Source organism: Citrus sinensis, chromosome 9, assembly GCF_022201045.2.
Source record: "Citrus sinensis cultivar Valencia sweet orange chromosome 9, DVS_A1.0, whole genome shotgun sequence".
Taxonomy (NCBI): Eukaryota; Viridiplantae; Streptophyta; class Magnoliopsida; order Sapindales; family Rutaceae; genus Citrus; species Citrus sinensis.
This window is the reverse complement of record NC_068564.1, coordinates 7,636,388-7,644,068: the sequence shown is the minus strand read 5'-3', so window position 1 is coordinate 7,644,068 and position 7,681 is coordinate 7,636,388. Positions and strand designations below refer to the sequence as shown.

At 38.6% G+C, this 7,681-nt stretch overlaps 1 non-coding gene across 1 annotated transcript; it reads left to right on the top strand.

Moving 5' to 3' along the window:
- Window positions 1-7,577: 7,577 nt before the first annotated feature.
- On the top strand, window positions 7,578-7,681 carry LOC127900146 (small nucleolar RNA R71). Its single transcript, XR_008052166.1, has one exon. It is a non-coding gene; the product is annotated as a small nucleolar RNA R71 (small nucleolar RNA).

Genomic DNA, 7,681 nt, shown 5'->3' with positions numbered 1-7,681 from the left:
TCACTTGGTACTTATTATGACATGTTCATTCCTTCAAGCAACTCACATTTGTCTCCGACATCAACATGTAAAGTAGCAAACATAGCGTAACATCACTTAAGACCAAAGATAATACAAATACTAAAATTTGAAATTAATCATGTCATCCAATGTTAAAACAAATCACACATTTTTTTTTTAAACATCATTCTACCCCCCAACCTATTCTAAACATGAAAGGAAAATATGCATGCAGAAATGTGAAAATGATGCATAAAAACTAATTAGAAAAGTTACACGTAAAATGATAGAAAACGAAAATGATGATTTTTTTTTTAAAAAAAAAGATGCGTTTCTAGAGGAACTACACTCCATATTCAGCCATCTTCGACTCAAAAGTTGGAAAATGTATATTCATAGAGGAGAAATTAAAGAAGAAAAATAAACATAAACACATAATAAAGAAAAAGAAAATGTCAGAATTTTTTTTTTTTTATAAACGATGAAGATGCGTTTCTAGAGTCACTACACTCCATATTCAGCCATCTTCAACACAAAAAGTTAGCAACAGTTAGTTTCTACAACAAAAATTAGTAAAAACTTAACCAAAATTCCACAATTGTCGACTATTCCCTCCCCCCAACCAGAACGAAACATTGTCCTCAATGTTTGAAAGGAAAGAAGTAGAGTTTAGAAGACATCACCTGGGTGGTGCAACACAGAAGAAAATATTTATAGGCGGAGAGTTAAATCTAATTTGTACTTCTTACTGCTGCTACTGTTACCATCATTATTTGGACGCTCCAACACGAAGGTCCAGGGGTCTGGCTCCGGTCTATAAGCTTGTAACAGATCAAGTAGCTCATTAGCAGTGTGAGCACAAATAAAAAGTTTTTTCACATTAGCGGGAATGAAATAGTTTTTTATTGCATGGTTAAGAAATGCGATAAAGCCATCATAAAAGTTATTGACATTTAACAAACCGATGAGTTTTTGGTGGATGTACAGATGGGCCCAAGATGCTAGTGTCATAAGTGCCTCTAGTGTTGCAAGATCTCCTGGAAGGAAAATAAAAGCATCAGCATAATTAAGCATTTCAGTTATTCTTTCTTGCATACCTGAGACGACTAACTCTTCTCCAGTTGATGAGTCAGACGAACTGCCCAATGGTTTTAGGACTCTTGGGATGATGCCTAACACTTGACTTCCTCTGATAAAAGCTGCTTCTGAGACCATTTTTGATAACCCTCGATTACCTCCTCCATACACCAAGTGTAATTTTCTCGCTGCTATGCTTCGACCAAGATCTATGGCTGCCTCAACGAACTCTTTATGTTTGCCATAGGTAAATCCAGAAAGCACACAAATGTTCTTGAATTGTCTATTGGGAGTAGCTGCCATTGTGATACTTCTCGAAAACAATTTGTGAGTGCTTGACAAAAAAGAAATCACATTTAAGAGTCTCGGTGATAGTGGGTCATGGTTGTGTATGAGGTAATATGTTAGTGTCAAATAACGCGTAAAGCACGTGGCTCGCAAGTCAAAAAGAAAACAGTAAAAAGGAAAAAGCAAACAGTAATAAAATTATTAAAGACAATAATGCAAACAATAAGACAATAGTGAAATAAAATAACAATAAAGTAAAAGGATATTTACAGGTAGTTGCGACTGTGGCTCACATCTTCCTCTGGTTTTACGTCCAGAAACGGCTTGAACGCCCTCTATGGGTCGAAGATAGGCTTCCTATCCAGTTTTCTTATAAACTGGCAAACAGGGTCGTTTATAGTCAGATTCCCGAGACTATATCGTGCATGCTCTTTCTGGAATAATGGCCATAACTGGAGAATCGCTCCTTGCACATATCCACTGGGATGCGTTTCAAGAGACAAAAGGATATCATCCAATGACTCCTTATTCAAGCCATCCCTAATGAATTGAATCTTATCTTCCCTGTTATCAGACACCATTCCTAAAGAACATTGGTTTTTATTGCAACTCATTCTGGCACACTTATGACAAGCAACAGAAATTCTTCGAGCTCGTCGTTTTCTTGCATAATTTCCTTTACCACAACCAGGCATGTATGCAATAAATTTTGGAGGTAACTCACCTGCCGATCGTACTTTAGCCTCGATTAACCAACGGATGTCAGCAGGTATGTTATTCCTCATGAGTAATCGCATGCGTTCGGACCGAGCTTTATAGATCGTAAGGAGGGCATTCTGAGGAAGTGAAGGGAATCGCTTGTGAAGCTTCGCTAGAATCTCGTTTCTGTCCATACCTTCGCCTCAGAATATCAGTTATTATGGGAAACTGAAGTAACCGACTTGATTGTCACGGAGTACCGTTATCCGCCACTTCACCGGGGTAACAAACTAAAGCACACAAATAGAAAAACAAATTAAAACACACAAAGAAAATTAAAATCGTCCTCTTATTGAATTTACCTCAAGCTCCAACTGGATGTCGTAAACACTTCTCTCAATGTCTCTGAGTTGGTGTTCTAAACCCTCAACATAGGCTACTAACTCTGGTGGTTGTAGAGCCCAAATGCGATGTGTTTTACAAAGTTGAATCTGTCTTTTGAGATGAGTTTTGACACGTTGAAGTGGTTTAAGAATGTTCAGGAGAAACGGTCTAAGTATGAGACTCATGATTAAAAATGATAAGAGAAAACTTAATGGTAAAATAAACACACTTATGCAAAAACAATTTCAATTAGCAAAAGAATAATAATAAAAAGAAAGAAAGAAAAATCAAATCAACGAAAAGAAAAAAAAATCAATTCAAATTTGGTGGGTCACTCAAATTTATTTCGGTGTCTTCTTCATGTGGTTGGTACTCTAGATATGGCTTTAATCTTTGACCATTAACTTTAAACGTGACACCATTCTTTGGGTCTTTAATTTCAATTGCCCCATGTGGAAAAACAGTATGAACAATAAATGGGCCAGACCAACGAGAGCGTAACTTACCTGGGAATAGGTGCAAGCGAGAATTGAATAAAAGCACTTTCTGACCTGGAGTGAACGATTTTCTCATAATTTGCTTATCATGGAAGACTTTCATTCGTTGCTTGTAAATCTTGGCATTTTCGTACGCGTCATTGCGAATTTCTTCAAGTTCTGCCAGCTGTAATCTTCTTTCTGAGCTGGCTTGCTGCATGTCAAAATTGAATTTCTTGATGGCCCAATATGCACGATGCTCGAGTTCCACAGGTAGGTGGCAAGCTTTTCCATACACTAGCCTGTAGGGTGACATCCCAATCGGGGTCTTGAAAGCCGTTCTATATGCCCATAAGGCATCATCAAGTCTTAATGACCAATCTTTTCTGTCCGGCCTCACCGTTTTTTCTAATATGTGCTTTATTTCTCGATTGGAGATCTCAACTTGGCCACTGGTTTGCGGATGATACGGGGTCGCCACTTTGTGTGTGATTGAATACTTTGTCAAAAGAGCTTTGAATGCTTTGTTACAAAAGTGGGCACCACCATCACTGATTATTGCTCGAGGGAATCCAAAGCGTGAAACAATGTTGCTTTTCAAAAATGCTATCACCACCTTGTGATCATTGGTCCTACATGGAATTGCTTCTACCCATTTTGATACGTAGTCAACAGCAACCAATATGTATTGATGGCCAAAAGAAATGGGAAAGGGTCCCATGAAGTCGATACCCCATACGTCAAAAATCTCAACCACTAAAATTGGATTTAGTGGCATCATGTTCCTTCGTGTAATGCTTCCCATTCGTTGACACTTATCACATGAAGAACAGAAAGTGTAAGCGTCTCGAAATATAGATGGCCAATAGAAACCACATTGTAAAACTTTAGTCGTTGTCTTCTTAGCACTGAAATGGCCTCCACAAGCTTGTTCATGGCAGAATGAAAGGATATTCTGAATTTCACTTTCTGGGACACATCGTCTAACAATTTGATCCGCACAATACTTGAACAAATACGGGTCATCCCAAAAGAAATTCTTTATCTCTGCAAAGAATTTAGCCTTGTCTTGCTTGGTCCAATGCTCTGGAAGTTTACCTGTAACAAGATAATTAACTATATCAGCATACCAAGGTAATACTTCCACACTCATTAATTGTTCATATGGAAATGACTCATTTAATGGTAATTGTTCTATAATTGTGTCAAAATGGAGACGAGAGAGGTGGTCCGCCACAACATTTTCTGTCCATTTTTTATCTTTGAATTCCAAGTCAAATTCCTGCAAAAGTAACACCCAACGAATTAGTCTGGCTTTTGCATCTTTCTTTGTGAGAAGATATTTAAGAGCAGCATGATCTGTGAATATAATTATTTTACAACCAATGAGATATGATCGAAATTTTTCCAATGCAAACACTACTGCTAGCATTTCTTTTTCAGTAGTTGAATAGTTCAACTGTGCATCATTCAATGTCATACTAGCATAGTAAATAACATGGGGAATTCGATCAACTCTTTGTCCTAATACTGCTCCTACTGCATAATCAGATGCATCACACATGAGCTCAAATGGTAATTTCCAGTTCGGGGGCTGAATGATGGGTGATGATGTCAACAAATGCTTTAATTTTTCAAACGCAACAAGACATGAATCATCAAAGACAAAAGGTACATCCTTAGCAAGCAAATTGCATAAGGGTCTAGAAACTTTACTAAAATCTTTAATGAAACGTCTATAGAAACCAGCATGCCCAAGGAAAGATCTTACTTCTCTGACTGTTTTGGGTGGAGGAAGATTAGAAATGAGATCCACCTTGGCTTTGTCAACCTCAATACCTTTACTCGAAATGATGTGACCGAGAACAATACTTTGTTTTACCATAAAATGGCATTTCTCCCAATTTAAGACCAAGTTCTTCTCGATACATCTCTGCAGAACTAGTGTTAGATGATGTAAACATTGATCAAACGAGTCACCAAAGACAGAAAAATCATCCATAAAGACTTCAAGGAATCGTTCCACCATATCAGAAAAAATGCTCAACATGCATCGTTGAAATGTAGCAGGTGCATTACATAATCCAAATGGCATTCTCCTATATGCAAATGTGCCAAAAGGGCAAGTGAAAGTAGTTTTCTCTTGATCTTTTGGTGTTATGGGAATCTGATTATATCCTGAGTAACCATCTAGAAAGCAGTAAAATTCATGGCCTGCTAATCTATCAAGCATTTGATCAATAAATGGTAAAGGAAAATGGTCTTTACGTGTGACAGAATTCAATTTTCTATAATCAATGCATACACGCCATCCTGTAGTCACTCTAGTGGGTATCAATTCATTATCAGCATTGGTAACTACTGTGACTCCTGACTTTTTAGGGACAACTTGTACAGGACTGACCCATGAACTATCAGAAATTGGGTAAATGATACCTGCATCTAATAGCTTAAGGACCTCAGTTCTAACAACTTCTTTCATGTTAGGATTTAACCGACGTTGCATCTCCCTAGTAGTTTTAGCATTTTCCTAGTAGTTTTAGCATTTTCATCAAGGTGAATGTAATGCATGCAATCTACTGGGTTTATACCTTTAATGTCTGCTATGGTCCATCCTAATGCTTCTTTGTGCTCTTTTAAAACATCCAATAACTTACCTTTTTGTTCGTCATTTAGGGATGATGAGATGATTACCGGCAGAGTACTTTCTTCTCCCAAAAACACATATTCCAAAGTGTTGGGCAATGGTTTGAGCTCGAGTTTCGGTGGTGATTCTGATGATGGAATGAGTTGCTTCTCTGATGGTGCTAGTTGCTCAACTCTTGACTTCCATTTATTAGTGTCCATAGATGGTGCTGAGTCAAGCAGGGCGTTGACCTCATCAACCGATCTGTCAATATCAAAATCAAAACCAAAGTGAGTTAAACATGTTTGTAAAGGATCATCACTAAGGTTTGAAAGAAAAGTGTCATCAACTAATGCTTCAATTAAATCCACATCAACAATTCCATCATCTGCACTGTGAGGTTGTTTGGCAATGTTGAAGATGTTCAGCTCCATAGTCATGTTGCCGAAGGACAACTGCATATTTCCAGTTCTACATTGAATGTGAGCATCCGCAGTTGCCAAGAAAGGTCGGCCTAGAATAATGGGGATGTGCTTCCTTGAATCCTGTATTGGTTGAGTGTCAATTACAATGAAGTCAACAGGAAAATAAAATTTGTCTACCTGGATAAGCACGTCCTCCACAATACCACGAGGTATTTTTGTGGACCGATCTGCAAGTTGTAACACCACTGGAGTTGGGTGTAATTCTCCCAGTCCAAGTTTCACAAACACTGAATAAGGTAACAGATTTATACTAGCTCCTAAATCCAACAAAGCATTCTCAATTGTGTGGTTCCCTATACTACATGAGATAGTGGGGGAGCCTGGGTCTTTGCATTTTAAAGGAATTTTATGTTGGAGTATAGAACTAACGTTTTCTGTTAAAAATGTCTTCTTTTGAACATGCATGTTTCTCTTTTTAGTACAAAGGTCTTTAAGAAACTTGGCATAAGATGGAACTTGTTTAATAGCATCAAGCAAAGGGATGTTAACACTTACCTGTTTGAAGATTTCAAGAATCTCACCTGTGGATTTTCCCTTTTTTCCTTTCGCTAACCTCTGAGGAAATGGAGCTTTGGGAACATATTCTTGTGGGTTGGTTTCTTCTTTCTCCTCCGGTGATGAGTCATCAACATTCACAGGTACAATTTGATTTTCTTTTGTCACTGGCATCTCCACCTTGTTGTCGACTTCTTTTCCTTTTCGCAAGGTCATTACTGCTTTGACCTCTCCATGCTGTTGTGGTGAACTGGTACTTGCTTCATGTACTCATTTAGGATTAGGCACTGGTTGACTTGGAAACTTACCTTTCTCAACGGTCATTGCCAAGGTTTGAACTGAAGAAGCAAGTTGTCCCACCATCTTCTCGAGGCTTGAAACAGATTGAGCTTGTGAGTTAAAGCCTGATCTCAACTCATTTCGTAGTCCATCAATGGTGCGGTTCTGTTGCTCAATCGTGGAGTGAGTAAAATTCCTAAAATTCTGGAATGCATCCTCCCATGGTCTAGGTTGAGAGTGGTTCTGGTTCTGATTGTATGGTCTAAATGGTGGCTGAGAGGCTTGAGGATTTTGTGGAATTGGTGGAGCTGGAGCTGTTGGTCCATTCTGTTGGAATCCTTGAGACCATGAAAAATTGGGGTGATCTCTCCACCCAGGGTTATATGTGTTGGAGTATGGGTTATAATTTGATGGCTTTCTCATTACACCTATGGCATTGGCTTGATCTGAGTATGAGTCATGGTCATGTGGTTCTGTTGATTTAGCAGTCGATAATGATGCTATTTGTCGAGCAAGACCTTCAACCATCTCCTTGACTTCTTTGATTCCCGAAGTTGACTCGCCAATGTGAACCTCATTCACTCCTTTAATCCTTCTAGTATTCCTGAGTGATCGACTTGTCGGGAATTGTCCACTTGTCGCTGGAAGAATTCCCAAATTTCTGACACACTTTTTGACATTAGCTCTCCTCCACTTGTTGCCATTAGCCATTCTTGCACATTTGGTAGTAATCCCTCCAAAAAGTATTGGCATTGGTGCCATTTCTCGTACCCATGATGTGGACACTTCAAGACTAGCCCATTGAATCGCTCCCATGTTTCGAAAAATTGCTCGTCCTCTCTCTGGGTAAACTCTGAGATTTCCCTGCGAAT